General features: G+C 38.5%; 1 protein-coding gene across 1 annotated transcript in view; it reads right to left on the bottom strand.

Annotated features, from left to right (window-relative positions):
• Nucleotides 1-19,812, bottom strand: part of RAB27B (RAB27B, member RAS oncogene family) — a 73,672-nt gene extending 53,860 nt beyond the window's left edge. Inside the window, exon 1 of the mRNA XM_007519219.3 lies at nucleotides 19,523-19,812. The gene's annotated coding sequence lies outside the window, so the exon portion shown is untranslated. The remainder of the gene's footprint in view (nucleotides 1-19,522) is intronic.
• Between the last annotated feature and the right edge of the window lie 5,930 nt (nucleotides 19,813-25,742).

Raw genomic sequence — 25,742 nt, 5'->3', positions numbered from 1 at the left:
CCTCCAAATTATGTCAGGCAACATTTATCACTAGTAATAATATGAGCTAAGAAATCAAGTTGGGTGTAGAGTCCAAAAGAATCAAGAGTTACGGGGGGGGGGGGGGGATTTCAGACATATAAATCTGCCACTTAGATATTTCTAATTACCATCATGTTCTTGGTTGGAGTGGCTTGTTACAACTTGAGGACCACATCCTTCCTCGTTTGTCTACGTTATTTTATATTAACTCTAAATAGAAAAAAAATGCACGTATTTTTTCTACAGTGGTTTTAGAAACCTCAGAACAGTGAGCCTAGTCAAATGTTATTTCTTCTCACTATTTGCCAAGCTGGAGCCTTCCACCATTACAGGAACTGCACCCGGGGGTCTTCAGAGTGCAATGTCAGAATAATACGTGTGATAGTGCTGCAAGCCGAATCAGAGTGCCGGCAATGTAAAGAAGTCTTGTTTTATTGTGCTTTGCTTTATTATGCCTGACAGATAATGAATTTTTATTATGAATTGTAGGTATGGAAAGCCTGTGATGAGCAAGACTTTTGACATGATTTTTTTTTCCAGTAAAATGTGTTCATTTTGTGCCCCCATGTCACATTTTGGTAAATTCATAATATTATAATAATATTATTATTTCTATTATTCTATTAGAGATCAGTGATCCATAATATTATTATTATCATTGATCTGATGGTACCCTGAATCATACCCATGTACTCAATGGCAAACTTATTCAACAAATACTGAATATGTTCCCAGTGCTTTTGCTCTCTGGCCATTTTGCTTTCTCTATTCATTTCCTCTAGCCTCTCTACTCCCTGAGACACAATAGGAATAAAATCAGTCTAATTAATAACCCTACAATGACTGCTAAGCATAAAAGTAAAAGAGTCAAATGTGTCTGACTTGAAATTAAACGCCAGAATGATTAAGCTGCACAAGGAAGGCAAGCTGAAAGCAGAGATGGACTCAAGACTAAGCCTCTTGTTCCCAATAGTCATTTAAGTGTGAATGCAAAGCAAAATCCTTTGCTGGAAATTAAAAGCGCTACTCCAGTGAATGCATGACTGGTAGGAAAGTGAAGCAGGCTTATTGGTAATATGGAGAAAACTTGGGTAGCCTGAGTACAGGGTCAAATCATTCAGGGCACTCACTTCAGCCAAATCCTAACACAGAACAAGACTTAACTCAAAGCAAGCCTATAACGACTGACAGGTGAGGAAGCTGCAGTAGAAAAGCCTGAAGACAGCAGAGTTTGGTTCATGATGCTTAAGAAAAGAGAAATCACTTCTAAGGTTATTCTCCTCCTCCTCTTCTTCCTCTTTCTCCTTTTTTTTTTTTTAATTGCCACCAGAGTTATTGCAGGGACTCAGTGCTGGCTCTATGAATCTTCCATGCCTACAGGCCAGTTTTTCCTATTTCTATTTGACAGGACAGACAAAAATTGAGAATGTCAAAGGTTTTCTGGTTTAGCTCTTTTTACTTCTGGGCACTATGACTATTTTTTGCTTTTCTTTTTCTTCTTCTCCTTAATTATTTCTTTAGTTATTTGATGGGAAGTCCCAAAGTCTAGATACAGCCCAGGACCCATGAGATAGGGCATATGTACACAGGTATCCATAAGTCAGGGCAAAATATATACCTGAAATCAAAAGTGCACAACAGTCTTCAGTGAGTCAATATATGCAGCAAGCAAGTAGAAAGAGATAAAAAGACACCATAAAGTTCCTAATGAAATAGTTTCTACTTAGACCTAGATACCCTCCTCACCTACTTCCTATTACAGTTTCTTCAGTCACTCCAAAGCTAGCCTTATCAAAGTAAAGACTACAAAAGCTGAATAAGGGCAAGAGACTGGCATTCTTTAACAATGACTCTTTAGTCACTATCAGACCACCCCATCAGCTGAGGCCTTAGTAAGGAAGTCCTGAGATTCCCAAACAGACATGATGGGCCTAGACCTAGAACAGATCCCTCTCTCCATTGTCACTGGTCATCTCCATCAGGAACAACACAATAGACCCCTTTGTGGACCCCCATAGGACCTTGCCCTAAATGTGGATCAACAACAGTAGAGAATGTTCCATCCTCCGAAAGGAGGCTGGACAACATACTCTATCTACTACCTGAGGAAGATGGGTCCTGAATTTGGAGTATCTTCGAACGTTCCTACTCATGACCACAGAATGTGAGCTCAGATCTATAGGGATGCAGAGGTCACATAGGCTCCTAAGCTGAATATGGGCCCCAGATCAGATCAAATCGATGGGGTTTACAGTCAACAATATTTATACACCTTTCCCATATTTGGGAGCTAGTCTCTTCCCTGATCCCACTTTCTAGCTCTTTTTCCAGTCAAGACATAATCTCCCCAGACAATAACTTGGATCCACCTGCATATCAGATGTCAGGCTCAGGGAAAAAAAAAAAAACTAGTATAGTCATGGGCCCTTTGGAATATAACTAAAATAGGCCTACTAGCTATCTTCAAAATGGAAACCCCAAATCTTCATCTGCAATATTCCAGCCTTTAGGTTCATGATTAGTCAACTATTTGTTTTGCTTTATGCGTTAACTCTTCTTTCAGCCAACAGGTGCCAGATGCTAACATGATACCAACCAGACTTCCCTGGGCAGACAACTCCACCAGTGTCCTGAAGCCCTGCTTCCCCAGAGCCTACCCCATAGGGAAAGAGAGAGACAGGCTGGGAGTGTGGATCAACCTGCCAATGCCCATGTTCAGTGGCGAAGCAATTAGAGAAGCCAGACCTTCCATCTTCTGCACCCCATAATGATCTTGGGTCCATACTCCCAGAGGGATAAAAAATAGGAAAGCTATCAGGGGAGGTGATGGGATACAGGGTTCTTACCTGTACCCCTCTTATTCTGTGTTTTTTGTCAGTGTTTTCTTTTCATAAATAACATGCATACATACACACATAGAACAGACAGAATTCTACTAGCCAGTCAAAATAGCAGAAATATTTAAACCACACTGGTTTGCTTTATTTATTTGTTTGTTTGTTTATTTATTTATTTTTACCAGTGCACTGCTCAACTCTGTCTAATAGTGGTGCAGGGGATTGAACCTGGGACTTTAGAGCTTCACGTATGAGAATCTCTTTGCATAACCATTATGTTATCTACCCCTGACATGCTGGTTTTAATATTATTATTTAATATTTGTTATTATTTAATATTATCTCTTGATAGTCTACCAGATTGAGGCTATTTGTTTTCCTTTATCAGAAATTAAGGTTAAGTTAAATGTTTTATTTTAGAAAGCAATAGTAACAGCAACCATTCCTCATATACTAGGATCTATGTGTTCAGTTTTCAGCCAAATAGAGTTAGGACCACAGTCTACATGAAGACCAGAAGTATACTTACTATAGAAAGGAAAATTTATTTATAAAATGGAAACACTGACAAAACCATAGGATAAGAGGGATAAAATTCCCATAACCAGAAATCCATATCCCATTCCCTCCCCTAATAGCTTTCCTATTTTTATTTTATTTTTTAAAAATCTTTATTTATTTTTTGGATAGAGACAGCCAGAAATTGAGAGGAAGGGGGGGATAGGGAGACAGAGAGACACGTGCAGCCCTGCTTCACCACTTGTGAAGCTTTCCCCCTGCAGGTGAGAACCAGGGGCTTGAACCTGGGTCCTTGTGCACTGTAACGTGTGCTCAACCAGGTGCGCCACCACCTGGTCCCATAGCTTTCCTATTCTTTAACCCTCTGGGAGTATGGACCCAGGGTCATTATGGGTTGCAGAAGGTGGGAGGTCTGGCTTCTGTAATTGCTTCCCCGCTGAACATGGGCACTGAAAGGTCGATCCATAATTCCAGCCAAACTCAAGATATTTTATGAATGTAATCTGAGATAGCTTCAGTGTTGAGGGGAGGAGTATGTAGTAATCAGGGTGGGGTTTGAAATAACAAGGGTGTGACTTCAAGTCACAGGGATAAAGTATAGTAAACAATTATGGTTTATTTATACACCAATATCCTCCACAGGAAATAATTTAAGTGGAAGAAGACTTTGAATTAGCTATAAACCATGACAAAAATGAGCTATGTTTTTAAATATTTGTCCCTTATGAGATGGTACAAATACATGAATTAGCGACATTTACAAACTGTTTTGTCTGAAACTAGTAAAACTAAGTAGAAAGTGTGATACGCATAAATCCTCCAAACCAATAATATTTTAAATAGGCATTTTGTTCTTGAATGTACAGACAGATGAAAATCTAACAGTGAAATCTGTTATATCTCAAAATATGTTGTAGTTCATATTTTAATTTCTATTTTGGTTCACAAGAAAAATCATTTCTTCCTAACCTATTGATATGCTCCCAATGATTATTTTCTTTGTCTTTCTTAACCTTATCAGCTAAACTTTGAGGTATTTGAAAATGTTCTGGTGTCAATTGTTAGGCCATTTTATCTAAAACATTACTTGAAAATACTGAAATTTACTTTCATGGATGAAATTTTATAGAGCTCTTTTACTGCAAAACAGAAATATTTATGCTTTATTCTACCAAAAAAAAAAGACAAACTTTTGGTAAAAATTTTAGTATTTATCTCATCTAGGCTTTATATATATATATATATATATATATATATATATATATATATATATATATATATATAATTTATTGGTTAGAGACAGAGAGAAATTGATAGAGAATGGAGGATAGAGAGGAAGAGAGAGAATGGCTGTGTAGTGGCAGACCTGGTTGGAGTGCACATGTTACTATACACACAGATGCAGGTTCAAGCCCCTCATCCCCACCTGTAGGGGGAAGCTTCACAAGTGGTATAAAAATCATGCAAGTGTCTCTTTTCTTTCTCCCTATGTTCCCTTCCTCTCTCAAATAAATGAGTAAATATTTTTTATTGTTGTTGTAGTTATTATTGTTGATGTCATCTTTGTTCGATAGGACAGAGAGAAATGGAGAGAGGAGGGGAAGACAGAGAGGGGGAGAGAAAGATAGACACCTGCAGACCTGCTTCACCACCTGTGAAGAGACTCCCCTGCAGGTGGGGAGTAAATATTTTTTTAAAGAGAGGGGGAGAGAGAAAGAGACACCTGCAGCACTGCTTTAACACTCCTGAAGTTCTCCCTCTGCAGATGGAGACGGAGGGCTTGAACACAAGTCCTTGTGTATGCCATCAACCAGGTGTGCCACTGTCCAGCCTCTTCACCTAGGCTTTCTTTATGGAAGAATAAACAAGAAAGTGCCTACACATTTTCCTTACAAACAAGCAGGCCAACTCCTTTCATGTGAGCTTATTGATTTTCACTGCCTTGAAAAAAAATAGTTTTTGGTGATCAGTCAAGTACAGACATAGAAACAGGACCCCCATCTCCCATAATTAGTAGCATTTTTGTTTAAAAAACAAAGCAAAGCAAAACAAAAAAACCCACTATATATTAATGTAAGAGAGAAGAGAGAGAAAGCCAGAGCATTACTCTGGCACCTGTAACACTGTGGATTGAACTCGGGATCTCATGTTTTTAAGGTCAAAGTTAGCCAGTACACCATTTCTGATACTGTGAAATTTTTTTATTTGTTTGTTTCTTTATTTACCAGAGAACTGCTCAATTATGGTTTATGGTGGTGCCAGGAATTAAACCTGGGACCTCAGAGTCTTAAGCATGAAAATCTTTTGTATAACCACTATGTTATCTCCTTCTCATTAATCTTATCTTGGAGTTATTTCTTACATAGCAGATTTTCATCACTAGACATTTATCTTACTCTGTTACTTAATGGCACTGTCAAGTCTGTTTTTGTGGCAAATGTTGGCTGTGTTATATTTGCTATAATAAACCGTGATTTTTCTCTCTGAGGCAAGTCAGGTACATCTGTGATATCTGAGAATTGTTTAAACCCTCAATTCTGAATCACTTTTCTTTCTATGTAATACAGCTTGTTTTTCTAGGCTAGCAGACTAGAAATTGGACTGAATCATAAATCGGTATCTCTTTCTGAAGGTGACAACTCAGAGGTTAGTCATGGTTATAGATTACTGTAAATTACCAATCTTAGATTAGACAAAAGATCATTTGCTGTCATGTATCTATGAGGTTAGCCATTTAGTTTGAAGTTGCGAACCTGCACCTTTGTGGAGAAATAACTGTTGCTTATAAACCCACATCTGAAATCAGCAGAAGGTCGAGGCTGACTCAGAGTAGCAACCATTCCTACTGGAAAAGTGCTCAGGCTGGTTAATTGACTAATATTACCTTGGTCTGAGAACAATCCACACTATTTCTAAGCTTATCAACTAAGTCTAATTACATATGCTTGTAATGGTCACATATGAATCAAGAAACTACAAATTTACAGTCAAGAAGATATCACCAATTGTTGTGGACAATAGTGGTAAATCTAGCTGCACCAAGGGCCCATCCTTCTTTCTGAGCATGGACATAAGAAACTCCATAGGACAAGACACTAGTGATCATTTCTATCAAGGGATGTGACCATATTTTCAGAATTAAGGATCTGGGAAGCTTCTTAATTCAGAGTATGTTCTATTAATGGTGGATTTCCAAATACAGGTGCTTTATAAATTCCAAGACAAATCACTGTCCACATAGATATAATTTGCATGTGTTTATAAATCCTTTTCTGTACCCCACCCCCAATTTGTGCCCCTTTAACTCAACTCTTAAAACCAGAGCCTCTTGACCACAAAATCTATGAGCTGGAAGGATGTATGTTTACCATGCATTCAACCCAGGTTAAAGCCAGCCAGCCTGCACTACACTGAGCAAGTTTTGATGCTGTGGTCTGTTTACCTTTCTCCCTTAGTAACTCTCTATCTGAGAAAACTGACCTTGAGTAGAATGGTGAAGCCCTGGTGACAACAACCTATAACTTCTAGCAGTGTTCATATCTTTTGAGATTTTTTTCCTACATTATAAAGAAACTTTGCTAGTTTTTAGGGAGAATGATTCACTTTCAATCATAGCCACTTAAGTAAAACTTAGATTATCAGAAAGAATGTTCAACATATCACTGATTTCCCAGTTTGAGAATAACAAATTGCTTATAAGCACCATAGAAAGATATCAAAAGAGAAAAAAAAAAAGTGGCTCTAAAATCAAGTTCTTAGAACAATTTTATCCATGATTTCTACAAAAACAGAAGTTCTTTGTTCAATTTTTCAATAAATGTCAAAGAAAAAAGAAGGTCCAAAGAGACAGTGATAAAATAGGTGATAAAAGGCAATAAATTAGGGAGTCAGGTGGTAGTGCAGTGGGTTAAGCACACGTGGTGCAAAGCTCAAGGACCAGCATAAGGATCCCGGTTCCAGCCCTGGCTCCCCACCTGCAGGGAAGTCACTTCACAGGCAGTGAAGCAGGTCTGCTGGTGTCTATCTTTCTCTCCCCCTCTCTGTCTTCCCCTCCTCTCTCCATTTCTCTCTGTCTGTTGACGACAACAACAATAACTACAATAATAAAAGAAGGGCAATACAAGGGAATAAATAAATAAATATTAAAAAATAAAATAAAATAAAAAGGCAATAAATTTATTTGCCCAGTCAAAAGTTTAGGGGATTATTCAGCCTAATAAAAAGTTCTACTGTTTCTAATTACATTGGAGAAGCTGATGATATATTATTTCTCCAAAACGCCTGCAAAAGGAAGCTAGGTGGTGGCTTACCTAGCAGAACACACCTGTCACCATGTGCAAGGACCCCTGGTCTACAGCTGTAGGTAGAATCTTCATGAGCAGTGGCATAGTGCTGCAGATGGCCCTCTCCTCCTCCCCCCACCCCAGTTGCTATCTCCCTTTCTGTTTCTCACTCTCTCTCAAGAAAAAAAAAAAAAAAAAAAAAAGGAAGATGAGAAAAAGGCAGAGGAAGAGGAAGGAGAGGAAGAGGAGGAGGAGAAACAAAAAGAAAAGATAACAAAAAAACAACTTTCAAGGACTGCGCAAACATGCAGGCCATAGGCCCCAACAGTAACCCTAGTGAAAAAAAAAAAAAACCTTGCAAAAGGAACCTTTGGTTTGTGTTTCTTTCTATTTTATTTTATTTATTTTATTTTATTTTATTTTATTTTTTATTTTTTGCCTCCAGGGTTATTTTGCTGGGGCTCTGCACTATGAATCCACTGCTCCTGGAGACCATTTTTTCCCATTTTGTTGCCCTTGTTGTTACCGTAGTTGTTGTCATTATTATTGTTGTTGTTGTCATGCCTGCTGTTGTGGTTGGGTAGGGCAGAAAGAAATTGAGAGGAGAGGAAGACAGAGAGGAGGGGAAGGTGAAGAGTAGGAGAGAAAGACACCTGCAGACCTGCTTCACCACTTTTGAAGCGACCCCCTGCAGGCTGGGAACCAGGGGCTCGAACTGGCCGGTCCTTGTGCTTCATGCCATGTGTGATTAAGCCACTGAGCTACCACCCAGTCCCATGCTTCTTTCTTAATGAGGCTCAATGATGGGGATAACTGTTAAGAATATTATGAATGTATTTATATTGAGAATTTTATGGCATCACTGGGGCTTCATCTCTCCAGGGTGCTTTTTTTTTTTCCCAATAGAGGCAGAGGAAAGATAAGAGACAGAGATAGAGAGACTATAGAACCAAAGTTTCCTCCGGTGATGTGGGGTCTGCCTAGAACCTAGGCCCTGTGCATGACAAAGCAGCACACTATGCAAGTAAACTACTTTGCCAGTTCTTAATTTATTTATAGACACCAGATAATATTGCTATAATATCGTCCTAGAAACTCACCACCTTATGGATATAATAAAAATATGCATTCTTCTTTTTAGTTCTGTTATCAATCCATTTCAGATACAGTTAAGCAAGGTAATTTTAATGTGATGATTGGTGCTTAAGAAAGTTAAAAAAAAAAAAAAAACATTATTCAAGAACCAGTGATCTCCACAGACTTTTCTTAATCAGTAATAAACTTGGCATATGCTCTCAGGTCTAGGGGCGTCAGACAAGGCCAAGAGAAAGATTTAAAATCGATAAAAATGTTTACCTCTACTTACCTTTTTATTCTTGTGACCCTGTGGTTTTGAGAAGGCCTTAATGTCTCTGGATGATTCAATTTAATTTAATCTTAAAACCAGTTCTTGGGTTTATTCTGGTGATTGTGTTAAAAGAAACTAGATTTATAAAGTCCATAACTTAAATGGATTTTTTTGTTCACTTTAACCTTTTTTTTTCATCTTATCATATTTGGGTATGTATATGATATTAATGTTTTGAAATTGTAATGTCATAAATAAAAGCAATTTTTCCAAATAGGAAGCCAAAGCAAGAGAAAGTAGAATTTGTAAGGCTGTGCCTGTCAAAAAGAAAATGATCAAACTTTTGATTTTTTTTTTTTTTTTTTAGAAAATGGCATAGACTTAAAATGTGTGTGTTCAATGAATCCATTCTTTGGTAACAATATTCCCAACTGCATGGGGTCCCGGAGATGGCGTAGTGATAAAGCTTTGGACTCTCAAGTAGGAGGTCCTGAGTTCAATCCCCGGCAGTACAGGTGCCAGAGTGATGTCTGGTTCTTTCTCTTTCCTCCTATCTTTCTCATGAATAAATAAATAAAATCTAAAAAAAAACAAAAACATTCCCAAACTGCAAATAATGGTTCCAGACAACCAGGTCAAATAGTCATAATTTACTGTGACACACAGATGCCTCACATAAGTTGCAAGAAGATAGTTTGTGATAGTGCAATTTGTGCCTTTTTCTCCCTACTTGTTATTACACTCTCTTTCAAGCCTAAATATTCCTAAAATCAAGAGACTATAGATCTATAGTGCTAATTTACTTATGATAAAACTTCAAACAAATAGCCTAGCTGTGTTTCCTAAGAGAATATGAAATATTGATGAATTTATCTAGCAGGATAATCTCAAAGACTCATTGTTATGTAAATAAGTCAATGATCAAGTAAAAAGGAGCAGAGTAAAGGCAGCATGATTCTAATTAGGAATCGTAACTAGGATATTTGTAGACAAAGGTTATGTATCTAAGTCATACATGAGTCATTAGAATGTTTTTTGGGATTTTCTTCACCTGTAATAACAAGAATACAAATAACAGGCTACTGCCATATTACAAAAAACTTTTATGAAAAACACACTTGCTCAGGACAAGATGCTTAATGGTACTTCCATAACAAAGAAAGCTTTGCACTCCTGAAATTCAAAAGGAAAAGAAAACATCTCAGGGTATTCACATCAAAATTACTTAATGATCAGAAATACACGTACTGGAGAGTGAGAGTGAGAGTGAGAGTGAGAGAGGGGGAGAGAGAGGGGGAGAGAATCAACTGGCTATACAAAGAACTTTGTTAAATATAACATAATAGTCAGCACTGACATTTTTTTTTCCTGCCACCAGGGTTATCAATGGGACCAGTTTTCCATTTCTTTTTTTATTTGATAGGACTAAGAGAAATTGAAAGGGTAGAAAGAAATAAAGAGGAACATCAGCAGCACTGCTTTCTCCCTCTGGAAGTTTCTCCCTCTGGAACTTTCCCCACCTCCTCTGCAGGTGGGGATTGAAAGTCTGAACCAAGGTCCTGCACATGATAATGTGTGTGCTTCACCAGGCTCCCTCTCCCATTTTCTAGGTGATCCAAAACATTTATTTTCATGGGCCAAAAACAGAGTAGGAAAGAAGTGAGAGAGAATAATTTGCCACATATATTCATATACTTACAAGTAGGTCATTTGACAATATGTTTTCTTTTTTTTCCCACCCCCAATTTGACAATATTTTTACATGCTATTGGAAATTACAAAATTAATCATTACTGGAGATTTACACTTTTTCAAGTTCTTTTATTTGATTATAAGATAACTTAAGATAACTGGAGTGTAGTGCCACACCACACCCACCACCAAAGTTCTGTGCCTTCCTCCACACTAAAAGAACCGCCATAGTTCTTTCAAGTTCACAGTAGCTAAAATATGAAGGCAACCTAAATATTCATCAGCAGGTAACTAGATAAAGAAGTCATGGTAGTAGTCAATGGAGTATTACTCAGACAATTCTATGTCATTGGGACAAAAATGGATAGAACTGGAGTTGATTATGCTTAGCAGAATAAGTAATGGAGTAGTAACTGTTCTCTAGTTGATTTAGAACACTGGTGTATATTTTGTTATGCTTTTGTAAAGCTTGAGCTCAGAAGTGATATGTGATTGTCAGGGAAAAAAAATGCATAAACTCAGGGCCAAGAGACAGCTCATGAGGTAAATCACATATTGTCCCCAAACCTGGATTTGAGCCCTTCGCCAGTATTGGAGCAGTGCTCTCCTGTTTCTCTTCTTTGTCTCTCTTCTCCCCGTCTCCTTCTATTTGGGAAGAAAGAAATAAGAAGAATCTACCAGGAGTGGTTAGATTCATAAACACAAAGCACCACAGAAACTCCAGTAATGGAAAAAAAAAAAGTCAAAACGTACTTTGAAAGAATGAAAAAAAATAGAACACTGAAAGCCATATTTGACTAGGAAAACTGCTGGATCATAATTCAAGGAAATTCACCTTCTCAGCAACCCAGTCCTTATCACAGAGTTGTTTCAAAGAGAAAACCACAACACAGAATCCTAAAATTCTTCCAGCTTGCACTGGAAACAGATGTGGGTCAAGTTTTCTCTCCATCTGCACAGGAGAGCAAGCCCAACTATCCATGGAACTTTTCTTGTTGGAGGACAGCATTCACTGGACTGTGGACCTTGCTTCATCTTTCCTTTTGCACTGATCTCTATAAAAAAATAGCAAGCAAAGAACTGTGGGGAAGGAGGGTGGAGAAGGGTGGGGAAGAAAACCTTTCAGTCCTGTTGCATAATGATGGAAAAAGAACTAAGTTGTGATTGACAGTATTGCAGATAACTTTCACAGGGAGATGAGACATAGTACCCATGTGTCTGTCAACAACTGTACTGTAAACCATTAACCTCTCAAAAAAAAAATGGTAAGAAACACAAATAAATAGAAAAAAACAAAATTAAGGTTAAAAGACAAGATCACTCTTTTTTATGAAAGCTGGGAGAAAACTCACCGGATAGATTTCACACTTTCACACATGAAGACCTGGATTTGAGTTTCAGGTCACCACATGAGATCACTGTGCAAAGGGGAAGCTTCCCAAGTGTTGGAGCAGTGCTATACTGTGGTGTCTCTCCTTTTTTCTCTCTTCTTCTCTTCCTTTTTGTCCTTTCCCCTCTAGCTTAAGAAAAAAGAGTTGGGGGCTGGATGGTGATGCAGTCAGTAGAGTGCACATGCTGCAGTGTGATAGGACCAGGTTTCAAGCTTCCAGTCCCCACCTACAGGGGGAAGCTTCACAAGTGGTGAAGCAGTGCTGCAGGTGTCTCAGTCTCTCTCCCTCTTTTTCTCTCCCTCCCCCTCTACCTCAGTTTTGCTTCTACATTTCTGTCTCTATTCAAAACAAACAAACAAACAAACAAATAAATAAATAAATAAATAAATAAATAAATTTAACAAAAAAATTATAAAAATAAATGAAAAAGAAAAAAGAGTTAACCGGGAGTGGTAGACCCGACCCATGCCACTAGAAGACCCAGTGGTAACACTGGCATCAAAAAAGCAAAAAAGAAGTTATTTGTAATATCAAAAGGGGAATGAATTCTTATCAGGTATATAAATACCTAGAATGGGGATAGGACCCTTAAGTTTAAGAGGTATCTAGTAACATCACTACTGCATCATGAATTCACCATCTACGACTTTAGTTCAGTCACTCTTTCTAATAGTTAAGTATTCAAGCCTGAGATAGTTGGAGAGATTATATCAGTCACCTGTTGATGGTGTAGTGTGCTCCTAAGGAAAAAGCAAGCCAGTGTTGTCCATTTCACCTTATTTCTATTCTGTAGTATTCAGCTGTTAGTATCCTGTTTCCACCTGGAGAGTAAAGAATATACTTTCTTGGGTCAGCAAAATCGCTCACTTGCATAGTGTATTGCTTTGCCATATTCATGTCTCAGGTTCGAGTCAGGTTCCCGTAGCACTGAAGGAAATGTTTACTTCCAAGCCCTGAGAAGTAGCACGAGTTAACTGCCATTCCCAGTGTTAGAAGGCTAATGTCAAAGACTGAATAGGTGAGGGGTTGGGGCTAAGAGGGAATAATAGTTTCCACATAACCACAGTATCCTTTAGTTGATCAAAGGAACTAAGAAATTAGCAAATAGGCTGAATTGTTAATAAACATTTTCAATAAAATTTTTTTCAAAAAAAAATTTTCAATAAAAACCAGAGGCCTACATATTCTGGTAGAGCACCGAGTCAGAATGCAAAAACTCTTGATTGTGGAGAATATTTTTTTCTTAGCTTTTCTTTCCTGTATTGAAAAATTGAAGTGCATTTTTTATTTTTAATATGCTCATACACCCAGAAATATTTATCACCAGTATATTTTGTCTACAATAGTAGCATATTTTGAATAATCAACCATGAAAATTAGTATTACTTAGTGGATTTCTCAGGTTCTGAAGTCCTTGCCAACATTAGATTGGACAAATAACATACATCAGTATTTACTATTTTTAATTTTTTAAATTATTTTTGGCACTGTTTCTTTTCTTTTTAATGTTTTAAAAAATTATCTTCATTTATTTATTGGATAGAGACAGCCAGAAATTGAGAGGGAAGGGGGAGATAGAGAGGATGGGAGGGAGGGAGGGAGGGAGGGAGAGAGAGAGAGAGAGAGGGAGAGAGACAGAGAGGGACATGCAGCATTGTTTTACCACTTGTAAAGCTTTTTAGCTGCAGATGGGAACTGGGTCCTTAAGCATTATAACATGTGTGGTCAACCAGGTGCTCCAACACCCATTCCCCCAATTTTTAATTTTTGAGTTAATTTGTTCTAGTGTACATACAGTCAAATTCAACATATTTTTCTTTTTAAAAATAGTTTCATTTTTCTTTTCCTCCCTCCCTTCCTTCCTTCCTTCTTTCCTTCCTTCATTCCTCCCTTCCTTCTTCCTAGTAGAGACAGGGAGAAAGACATGGAAAGGAGAGAACAAGAGACACCTGTTTCACTATTCCACCACCTATAAAGTTCCCCTTTACAGTGGGGAGTGGGGATTGAACCTAGGTCCTCAAGTATACTAATGTACACACTCTACCGGATACATCACTGTCTGGCTGCTCCAGTACCTATTTTCCTAAGCAAGTTACAGAGAGAAGCAACAACAGCAGCCAAATTATTGGGGTGAATATAAGTTCACTAAAATTGAAAATGTATGTGCTACAGACAAAAACAAAATCTTAGCATTTCAGTGAGGTTCTTAAAGTGAACATTTTCCTTTTTCACAAACCTTATATATTTCTTTTTCTATCTTTGTGACTGCATATATCTACACACACACACACACACACACACACACACACATTCATCTATCTAAATGGGTGAATGAGTCCATTAATTGAAGGAAGAGAAGAAAGAATTGAGACAAAAGAAAGATAAGGCACTAAACATGAAGCAAGAACTGTAAATTACCCAGATCTAGAGTTAGATGATAGGGGTATAAAAATGATCAATCTATTCTTTGATTTTTCATGAGAAATGTCAAGTTTTAAAGAGCCTCAAAGTCATGCCCTTAGTAAATACTATTCAGCAATAATAGTATTTAATTCTCAATAGATTTATTAATAGCTTGATTTAAATTGCAATAAGTTATATAACAACGATATCTATCTTCTATGAAATACTAAAATTATTTGAATGCAGTTTGATATCCTTACATGTTATTCTACCTATTCAAAAGGTGGTTCCAAACAATCTGAATGCTAACCATCCAGCCTATATGTCAACCACAACAAAATTTACTCCCGTGTTGTATGTTTTTACAACTGTGTTGACTGAGCATTCAGTTCCTAGATCTTAATTCATGTTTAAGTATATCTACCAACAAGAAAACTGTACTCTTGTCCTTGTAAGATCACATTTTAGAAGACAGCTTGAAATGTGTTTAGTACAATTTTACTGTACAGACTATCTTCAGCACATTAAATCGTGGTGTCATATTCCTGGTCTGTTTTGCTCTTAACCAGTCTCTCCCTGAATGACTTCCCCAATGATCTTCCCAGCCTCAAATTGTGACCTTGTCACCTCTTGTCACCTGATTTCTATTCTCCAAATTTTTCTGTCAGCTCTATTAGTGCATTCAGCCCTTTCCTATGTTGAACTGGTAGGTGCTTTGCTCTCTCTGAATTGTTCCCTCCAAGTGTCCAGCTCACTTTTCTGCAGAAATCCTTCAGATCTTCAAGGAAACGCTTTTTCCTCAGATAGATATTAGCTGCTCCCGTTACTATTCTTTCCCACTTAAAGAACTCACTTGCAATCACAATAACTTCTGAATTTTTCTTTTTAATTTTCTCTCCTTGTTGGCTAGCTCTGCTGTTCTTAAACACTGGTTTCTTTTATGATGAAAGAAACAAAATGTAAACTGAGTCAATTCCACTCTCATTCACATTGACTTCCTTATCAGTTGCTTTGTTCTAAACAACGTTAAAAGTATATAATTAAAATTTCCTTACTATTTTTCCACATTTTTGTCCATGCATGGTAGACTTTCATCTTCCTCAAATGTTTATAGCTCATGGAACACTTTTGTAAGTACTTCTAAAAGCATGTTCTTTTGTTTGCTGTTCTACAGGTCATTTAGAAGTATTGATTTCATTACTTTCTGTATAGACTTATGTATTTCTTTGGTGGTCTTGCTTTTGAGATTATATGGTATGCTGACTCTAGAGTTTTTCAAACCTAGTTTATCTGCATTCCTTAATGCTAAGGACTCCTATTAAGTTGCCAGTGATTTCAGTGACGTGTACATTTGTTGCATGACTCTAATAGGTAGTAGCTAAACCATAGTGTTTTCTGATTTTATTTAAAATAAAAATCAAAAGTTAAATGTTTATCAGGACCTCCAGAGTCCTGACTTCATCCCATTACTGTCATTTCTCATTTGTTTAAGATTCATTTCTATGAGAAACTGAGACAAGAACAAAACCTCTGCTCAATTCTGGTATATATCCATGTCAGAGATTGAACTTGGGATTTCTGGGGTCTCAGGCATGCAAATCTTATACTCTAAAGTTGAGCTGTCTTCCCATTGTGTCTTTCTTACTTGTTGCTACTAGATGTACTGACCTCTTTGCTCTTCTAGAAAGGTACCGGGGAAATTCATTCACAGTTCGCTTACCCTGAAATACTCTTCCATCTCCAAAATGTGTGGTGTTTTCCTGGCATCCTTCAGATCAATAACCATATGCAGGTGGGGAGCTGGGGACTCGAACAGGGATCCTTAGGCTGGTCCTTGAGCTTTGCGCCACCTGTGCTTAACCTGCTGCACTACTGCCCAACTCCCCTGATATTCTCTTCTTAGCACTTAATCTGTAGTGCATCATAGATTCATCTTGCTCCTCCTTACTTTCTATTTCCAGTAAAAAAGAAAGCTGTATGGGACTGTGAACTATTGTATATTTTGTTCAGTTCTGTCTACAGAAAGTCCAGAATAGTACTTATCATGCTTCTTGAGTAAATGAACAAACAACTAAAGTCTAGTTAAAAAGATAACTTGTGCAACGCAACAATTGCCACCTCTACATGCTTCACCTCAGACTGTGTTCAGAGACTTCACGTGTGGAATGACAACCCTTCAGCTTCATTACTCGGGTGAGACCTTTCCTTTTATAGTACACTCTAATTTCATCTCAGGTAGTTCACTTTCTAACAAAGTCCCATAACCTAGATATACACCAGTTTCTGTGAGAGAGAGCTTATGTGCACACGTATCCATAAACTACTGCAAAATATATACCTGAAAGCAGAAGTACACTAGAGTTTGCAGTACCTCCCTAACACTTCCTCTCCACTATTTCAAGCTTGGGATCCATGATTGCTCAACAAATTGTTTGGCTTCGTATGTTAACTCTCTTTTCAATCACCAGGTTCCAGATGCCACCAGGACGCTGGCCAGGCTTCCCTGGATTGAAGACCCCACCAATGTGTCCTGGAGCTCAGCTTCCCAGAGACACACCTTACTAGGGAAAGAGAGAGTCAGACTGGGAGTATGGACCGACCAATCAACGCCCATGTTCAGCGGGGAAGCAATTACAGAAGCCAGACTTTCTACCTTCTGCAACCCTCAATGACCCTGGGTCCATGCTCCCAGAGGGCTAGAGAATGGGAAAGCTATCATGGGAGGGGGTGGGTTATGGAGATTGGGTGGTGGGAATTGTGTGGAGTTGTACCCCTCCTACCTTATGGTTTTGTTCATTAATCCTTTCTTAAATAAAAAATTAAATTAAAAAAAAAGATAACTTGTGGGAAGTTCTACTTGCTTGTTTTACTCTGAGCTAAATAGAGGTTTATGACTGGTAATCTAGAAATCCTCTTTGAAGGAGGGCCTGTGCAAGATGGTTAATAGTTGGTGAACACCAATACTGACTGCATAAGTTATGACATAAATTAAGTGACACTCTCAACCCCACTTAAGGGATTTACAATAAACTTGCTATTCTGCTTTGTGAAGCTGCTACCTCCAACCACTGAATATACTTTATGCTGAGCAGCAAATCATCCTTCCTTACCTGTCATGTTTAGAAAGTGGCCTGTTCTTTGATAGAGAACATCTGGTTCGCCCTGTCTGTTGTCACTGCAATTCTTTTCCTGCCTTTCCACATTTCAATTACTTGCTTAAGAGCTGAACTATTGGTTAATCTGCCTAGGTGAACCAACTCTAGAAACAGTATTGTGAGCAAGGCTTTATGGGAATAGTTGCTCTATGCTTCATGCTACACTGATTTGAAGGACAAAAATTGTAACCAGAAATTTCCCAGAGTGAGGGTGGGAAAAGAGCAGATTTCTGTTCTGAGCCACCTGGTGCTTTGGATGAATTCCACTTTTCCAGAAGAACAGTGAAATAAATGAAACACAGTCCAGAAAGCAACAGATAATTTTAGTGTAGGCTGGGGTGCGAAGGAGTGGAGAAGATCAGTTATATGAGGGCTACTTTTTTTGTTGGGTCAAGTATTTCTGTTTCAGAAAAGGCCTAGGAGAGAGCTGTGGTTTTACATTTGATAGATTCTCTTTATTCCTTCTTGGCAACTCTGAGAACAGGCTCATCCAGTTTCATTTGAACAGTTTTGTTTTCCTTTCAAAAGCAATGATAGTAGAATTTTATTGGAAATCACATTCAGTTCTTATGCAGAAAAACCTCCTCATTAATATGTAGCTATCAATCAGGGTTATCCCCATCGCTCTGGCCTTGAAGAAGGATTGAGCCCATCTGGGTAGAAGATTATTGCAAAAAAACTGAAAAATAAACTTTTCCTGAGGGGGGCTTTGGAGGAGGTAGTACTATCAAGTAGTGGTCTCCCTCAGACTACAACTTGGACTTCACAATAGCTTGAAAATTTTATAACTTAAATACCTGAGGAAAACATGCCACTCCTGTTAACGTTGTAAATTTAGACTTATACAACTACATGCATATATGTTTGTAATATTAAACAGAAGTACATCAAAATTCACAGCAATTATTATACTTAGTAATAACTTCACTGCTAGTAACTCTGACACTAAAAATTACAGTTTGGTTCAATTTAATAATTTACCATGTAAACAGACTTGAATACTTGCTATTAGATTTTGAAATGCAAAGCTATGGAGATTGTTACAGGTATGACGACTGACTTTAACCAGACATAGCTTTTCACTCAGAATAGGGCCCTTGGCTTCTACTAGCCAACTTTCTCTTGCTTCAATTATCTCCAGACCATTTGGATAAGGATGGATCAGACAGGAAACCCCTGAAGCCAAATGTGTGTAACACACTTGAAGAAACACACACACACACACACACACACACACACACACACACACCATGTCACGCACCCCACTCAACTCGACCCTTAAATCAAATTTCACAAGTAAAAGCAATTAACAATTGGGAAGACAGTCATTAACTTTGGATTTCTCTGCAGAGATTTCACTGGAGGAAGTGCAAAGCTAGGTCCCATCTCTTGCCTGGTTTTCACTACAATATGGTTTTTCCCTAAATGAGAACTCGGCGGTATGATGAGTAGGATAATTTAGTTTGGGTTTGAGATACAACTGAAATGGGTTTTTCTTTTCTTTTCTTTTCTTTTCTTTTCTTTTCTTTTCTTTTCTTTTCTTTCCTTTCTCCCTTCCTTCCTCCCTTCCTACCTTCCTTCCTAATTCTCACCAGCTGTTTGCTATGCAAACACTGAAGCAAAGATAGGCTGCTGGAATGTGGGGAGTGAAATACACTCTCACACCACCTTCGCCAGGACTTCTCCTGGCAGCTGGTCCCAGGCAGCAGCGCACACCCACAGCCTGGGTGCCCAGGACGCGGGCCCTTGACTCCTTAGCCTCTGTCCTGGCCACTCGCTCCCCATCCGCGTCTCACTTCCTTCTCTCTAGTTAGACACTTTGCGGAGGTGGGAACACATTTCATCAACAGCAGTCAGGATTCCTCCAACTCACCAGTCTGCGAAGTTTCCCTCGGGAGAAGGCTGGGTGTCAGGTTTCAGAGGCTCCAGCCCTTTCCCTCAAGCCTTGGAACTTGGAGCTAACCTTCCACGCAAGCGCCAAATGCGGGCTCAGCCGGGCTTCACTGAACAACAGTCATGGGGAAGGCTGCTCAGGCTTTCCCTACCTGTGGCGCCGATCTGCCCCACGCCCTCGGGTCCCCGGCCCCTGCCCTGCAAGACCGCAAGTGGCAGGACCCGTCGCACCAGCCCAGCGCGCAAGCTCGGGTCTGGAGTCTGTGTGAGAAGGCGTGCCAGTCTCCCAGCCCTAATACGGATGTGCAAAGCTCAGGCAAGTCTTGCTGGTGACTCAAACACACTTGACTTCTGCTTACATGCTCCTCACTGCGGGGCTGCTAGCCGGTAGGCAGCTCGGCTAATTATTTATTTGTTTGTTTATTTATTTATTTATTTATTTATAATGCAAAAAGCCCAGGGAACAGTGAGAACCATTTCCAGAGCCCAGAGCACTGCGTTCTCTGCTCACAGGAGATGTTACTTAAACAACTACGAGGACGAGCAATTGCAGGTGAAGAAGAGAGAAAGGTCTCTTGAAATGAAAGGGGTATTAGGGAAAAAAATTCGTATTGCAAGTTAAGATCTGTTCACACACAAGGAGATGAAAAGTTGTGTTCATTCGTCAACGACTGCATTGTTAACGACTAAGCCCCCCCATGATTAAAAAATAAATGATTAATAAAATAAAAACGGTTAATATGAATGCACTAACTCAGTTTTTGGCTTCCTAAATTCACTTCAGAGATGAGCTAACTGGTTAGTAGAGAGGTTGTGCTGTGTGATAAAACAATAGCAGTGCAATCATTCACTGACAAAGTAATCAGAACCTACTATGTAGCAGCCTCTGACTAGACACTTCGGATTCATCCATTCATAACAAAGATCTTGGCCAGCTCCTTCATGTTTCCTTCCACATACACTCTGAGACCTAGTTTAAAGACTGAGGGTACCCATAGGGTATATACAAAGTTGTATGCATATGGTTCAGTTTTCATATTCCTCCGGAAAAAATATCCCAGACCTGTTCCTACACTAATATTGGCAAACAATGAGATCTCTGCTTGAATAACTGTCTAACCAAGCTTAGCTTCCATACCCAGTTTAGAGACACTGCCTTTATCGATGTTTAATAGAGAGCATGTCCAGGGCAGAGTCCTGTGTGGGAGTAAAAAATGGGTCCAAATTCACAACTAATGGCAAACTCTAGCAGATCAGTGTAAATGAAGAATACTGGAGCACACATTCAGTCCTATGGGAATCAGTCTCTTCCATCAAGAAAATGGAAGAGTGCCGGCTAGCTTCCTGGGAGGGAGAGAGAGAGACAACCAGGGACTCATGGCTGAGTGGTACTCATTTCAGTCTTTATTCATGTGGAACGCAGTGCAATCTAAGCTATCTATAATCACAATCCTGACCTTATATATATACACTCACCAAGTAGGGTGGAAACAGGATGTGACGTAGAGAGGGTGGCGTGAAAAAAGACTGGTGGAAATCAGGGTGGGGGGGGCAAAACGACATCGTGAACCAGTGGGGATTAAACCAATGCCCTGCAGGCAGGGTGGTGCTTAGTTAACAGTGGTTATGTAAATAGAATACAGTGTTAAGCAGGGGGGGATTAAACCAATGAAACAGAAGGGGTTTTAGAAGCAGAATTAGAAGCAGACCAACAGAAGAGAAGTTCTACTTTCTGTTCCTTTATGTTCTTATATTGAAAAACAGGATGACAAAATGCCTTCTCCAGGTTATTCTGAATATATGAGTTCATATCAGTTAAGTACATAGAACTGGGCCTGGCATGGGAAATTCCATCAATTTTCTAGGTATATGCTTTTTTTTTTTCTTTTCCTTTTGATAGTATGCATCTATTCCATTTTCCCAAAGTAAGCTCCAATTCATACACATTGTCCTGACACACTGGGGAAAAAAATAAAGGAGGTTTGGGTTGTGAGTTTTCAAAATATATTGCTAGAAATTTGTATTTATGGTAAATCAATTTTGCAGTCATCAACATTAAGTATACAATCTTTTACATGTCTGCAGACCCTGATAGTGATAAAAGATCACAACATAGCAGATAGCACAGATATGATTTTAAAAGTAAACAAAATTTAAAAAGTGATGCAAAAAATAATATTTTCCCCGTGAAAAAAAGAATCTGTATTTTTCATCTAGTTTATGTGTTCTTGTATGTTAATCTTGATGGCTATTACTTCCTATAGGCACTAGTGTTAGTAAGGCCTTTCCCCACTGATTATCTCCTTTGACTTTCATGACTCTGTTTTGAAATAGGCAAGATATCTATTATTTTTATTGACCTTATTTAAAGAATGAAGAAATTGAGATTGAGAAACTTCTACCAATGTGTCTGTAATCACAAAGGTAAATAAATGAACAGCTCAGAGCTGCTTGTCTGAAAGTTGAGCTCTCTGTAGTTATAGCACTGTGATTGTGATACCTCCAGTTTTTTTTTTTTTTTTTTTTTTTAAAGAAACCCCATCATGAAGAAATCTAGCACACAGGTCCATCCTCTGCCCTCCAGGTCACCCTTTCTCCACGTAATTATGTCAGTTGCTTGGATGGTCTACTCTTGAGGGGCAGCTCTCCCAGAGTCACTTGCCTCAGAAAGCCTGTCTTTCCGGTTCTGAAACTCTGAGGCATTAGAGTGACAGTGATGGGATTGTGGAACTTTTTCTTCTACAGGAGATGAGGGGTTCCCAGGACAATGGTGTGGGAAAATGTGAGTGAAATGATGATTGGCCATTCTGTAAAGAGGAAGAACAGAATAAAAGATTGATCCTGGGAAACCAGTAAAAACAAAGTGACATCTGGTATTATAAAATAAAATTAAAAACATCCTGTACCTGGAGTTTATGTAGCACAAATCAAATAGACACAAGTTCTGCCTCCAAGAGAATTATACACTCCATAAATACAGCATAAAAAGCAAGCAGATGCATAAATGTACATCAGAGGCCTCCAGCTAAAAATGAGAAACTGATCAAATATTTCATCTCCTTTTTTTACTAGATCCTTCAAACACAGAATAAGCATTTAAAAATGTTACTGGGGGTTGAGCAGGGTAGCACAGAGGGTTAAGCGCACATGGTGCAAAGCACAAGGACTGGAGTAAGGACCCCTGTTTGAGTCCCAGGCTCCCCACCTCCCTCTCTGTCTTTCCCCTCTCTTTCCATCTCTCTGTCCTCTCCAACAATGACGTCAATAAGAACAACAATAATGACTACAACAATGAAACAAGGGCAACAAAAGGGAATAAATAAATGAATATAAAAAATATTTTTAAAAATGTTACTAAACCACAATGAGAAATAAGAGAGAGCAGACATCACAAAATGAGTTAAACTGAAATTGATTTTGATTTATTTTTCCTTTTTTTAAAAAAAGATAGTTCTTGATATATTTTTACTAGACCACTGCTCAGCTCTGGGACTTATGGTGAAGGGACTGAACCTGGGATCTCTGAGCCTCAGGCATGATAATCTTTTTGCAGAACCATTATGCTATCACCCCAGCCTCTGCAATTGGTTTTTAAATTTCTTTTTAATGTTTTTATTGCTACTAGAATTATTGCTGGAGCCTGGTTCCTGCACGATAAATCCACCACTCACTGTGACCATTCTTTTCTCTTCTCTTTTTACTTTTCTTCTTGCCTTCTTTCTATTTTTAATGTTTATTATTTATTTACAAAATTATAAAATATTAGGGGTACGATTCTATACCATTGCCACCACCAGAGTTCTGTGTCCCCATTCCCTCCATTGGAAACTGCAGGAGCTCTCTTAAGGTCACAGATAAAGGCTGATTATTTTTCTATAATTATCTATCTATCTATCTATACATAGATTTTTGCCCAATTTTTCTATGGCTGTACCTTCTCTTTCTTTCTAAGTCACACTTATACCTATTACTACTTTCAAGTGTCCTTCCTCTTTTTTTTCTTCTCTTTCAGAGTCTTGATGGAATTGGAGTTCAGAACCCTCTGTTCATCTTCCCCTAAGACGTCTTTCCTCTGGGAGTATGAACCAAAATTCTTTTTCGGATGCAGAAGGTAGGAGATTTTTTAAAAAATGGATATCTGGGGGCTGGACGGTAGCACAGTGGGTTAAGCACACATGGTATACCTGCGGGGGGGGGGGGGGTCACTTCACAAGCAGTGAAACAGGTCTGCAGGTGTCTATCCTTCTCTCTTGCTCTCTGTCTTCCCTTCCTCTCTCGATTTCTCTCTGTCCTAGCCAGCAACAATAACAATAAATACAACAACAAGGGCAATAAAAATGGGAAAAAATGGCCTCCAGGCGCAGTGGATTTGTAGTGCAGGTACCTAGCCCCAACAATAAACCCGGAGGCAATAAACAAACAAACAAACAAACAAATAAATAGTATTAAAAGAATGGAAATCACATAGATAGTAAGTATCCAGTCTGAAAGAGTTGTATACCGCATGCCTCTGGGAGGAGTGATAGATAAGAAGAAAGACAACTCATTCTGCAAAAGCCTGGGTGGTTCAGGCCTAGGAGCTTGAAATACCACCATAGGAGGAGATCAAGTAAACACAGGGATTTGGTTAGATGTCTGTATACAGAATGCATGGAACCAAAGTTCCTTTCCCCACTGACATTCAATCAGCCTACTATAAGTTCCTCCATCTGCTCAAACCAGCCTCCAGGAGACTGAAGGTTTGTTTCCTGGAGAAAGTAAATGACAGTAATTTGTAGCTTAACAAGATAAACTGAACACATGCCTTTTTCTCTCCTCCTACAGAAAATAAATTTTAAAACTTTTATACAAGACAGGAAAAAACGGAAGTTAAAAACGTTTAGAATTTTAAAAATTTACAAATCGGCTAGAAGGTTTAGTTACAAAACTCTAAGAAAATGGGAAAAATGCTACGGAAAGAAACTACTGGAGAAAAATGGACAACTCCTGACTACTGGGAACCCCAAAAACTTCCAGAAGGGAACTCTTTTTATCCAGAAAGGGATTTTAAAAAAAGAAAACGGGGGTCGGGCGGTAGCGTAGCGCATGTGGCACAAAGCACAAGGACCAGCATAAGGATCTCAGTTCGAGCCCCCGGCTCCCCACCTGCAGGGGAGTCACTTCACAGGCGGTGAAGCAGGTCTGCAGGTGTCTATCTTTCTCTCCCCCTCTCTGTCTTCCCCTCTTCTCTCCATTTCTCTCTGTCCTATCCAACAACGAATGACTTTAACAACAACAATAATAACCACAACAAGGCTACAACAACAAGGGCAACAAAAGGGGGGAAAATGGCTTCCAGGAGCAGTGGATTCATGGTGCAGGCACTGAGCCCCAGCAGTAATGCTGGAAGCAAAAAACAAATAAACAAACAAAAAAACTAAAGATATAAGATAAAAGAATTTCATAAAACTTTAGAGGATGAATTTTAAATAATTAAGTAAAAAAGTAAACATTCCAAAATACATTATTATGAAATATTAGAAGCCCAGAAATAAAGGGAAGATCCTACAACATCCTCCTCAACACCATATCCTCCTAAACACATGTAAAGAGGAAAATAATAAAACTTACAGAAGAACCACAGTGATATAGGTAAACCATGATTCAATAATAGTATTACACAATTATTTTTTAATTGCTATAGTTGTGGAATTAATTACAGTTACAACATTTTTTCTCAAGAGCATCAGTGAATCCAGAACACTTTTCAGATATTTTCATATTTTTAAATGGAATTATTCCGAACATAGAATTGCATACTCAGGCAAAATGTCAGCCAAACATGGTAAAAGACATATGCAGATAGGAAATTCAAAAATATACTTCCTGTACAACTTTAAAGTAAGGGTCATAAACTTCTGAATCAAGAATGAAGAGGCTCAACCCAAGGAATACAGGTCCAACACAGGAAATATTAAATGAATTCCCCAGAAAAGTAATTATAAAGCAGGCTTAGAGAGAAGCAGAAAGTATATCACAGTAGCAAAGTTTCCAAGACAACAGAAAAGCACACAATCTATTTGACATACATGTTCATTTGAAAAATTATTGATTAATATGTGTGCAGAGGAGACTGGAAGTGGCCATTATACTTCACGTCCTCTTTTCTTTAGAGCATCACACTAGAGTTTATTTCTTAGCCTTTTGCACATAGATGTCAT

The sequence above is a fragment of the Erinaceus europaeus genome, chromosome 15, assembly GCF_950295315.1.
Source record: "Erinaceus europaeus chromosome 15, mEriEur2.1, whole genome shotgun sequence".
Classification (NCBI taxonomy): Eukaryota; Metazoa; Chordata; class Mammalia; order Eulipotyphla; family Erinaceidae; genus Erinaceus; species Erinaceus europaeus.
This window is presented reverse-complemented; position numbering and strand designations above follow the sequence as displayed.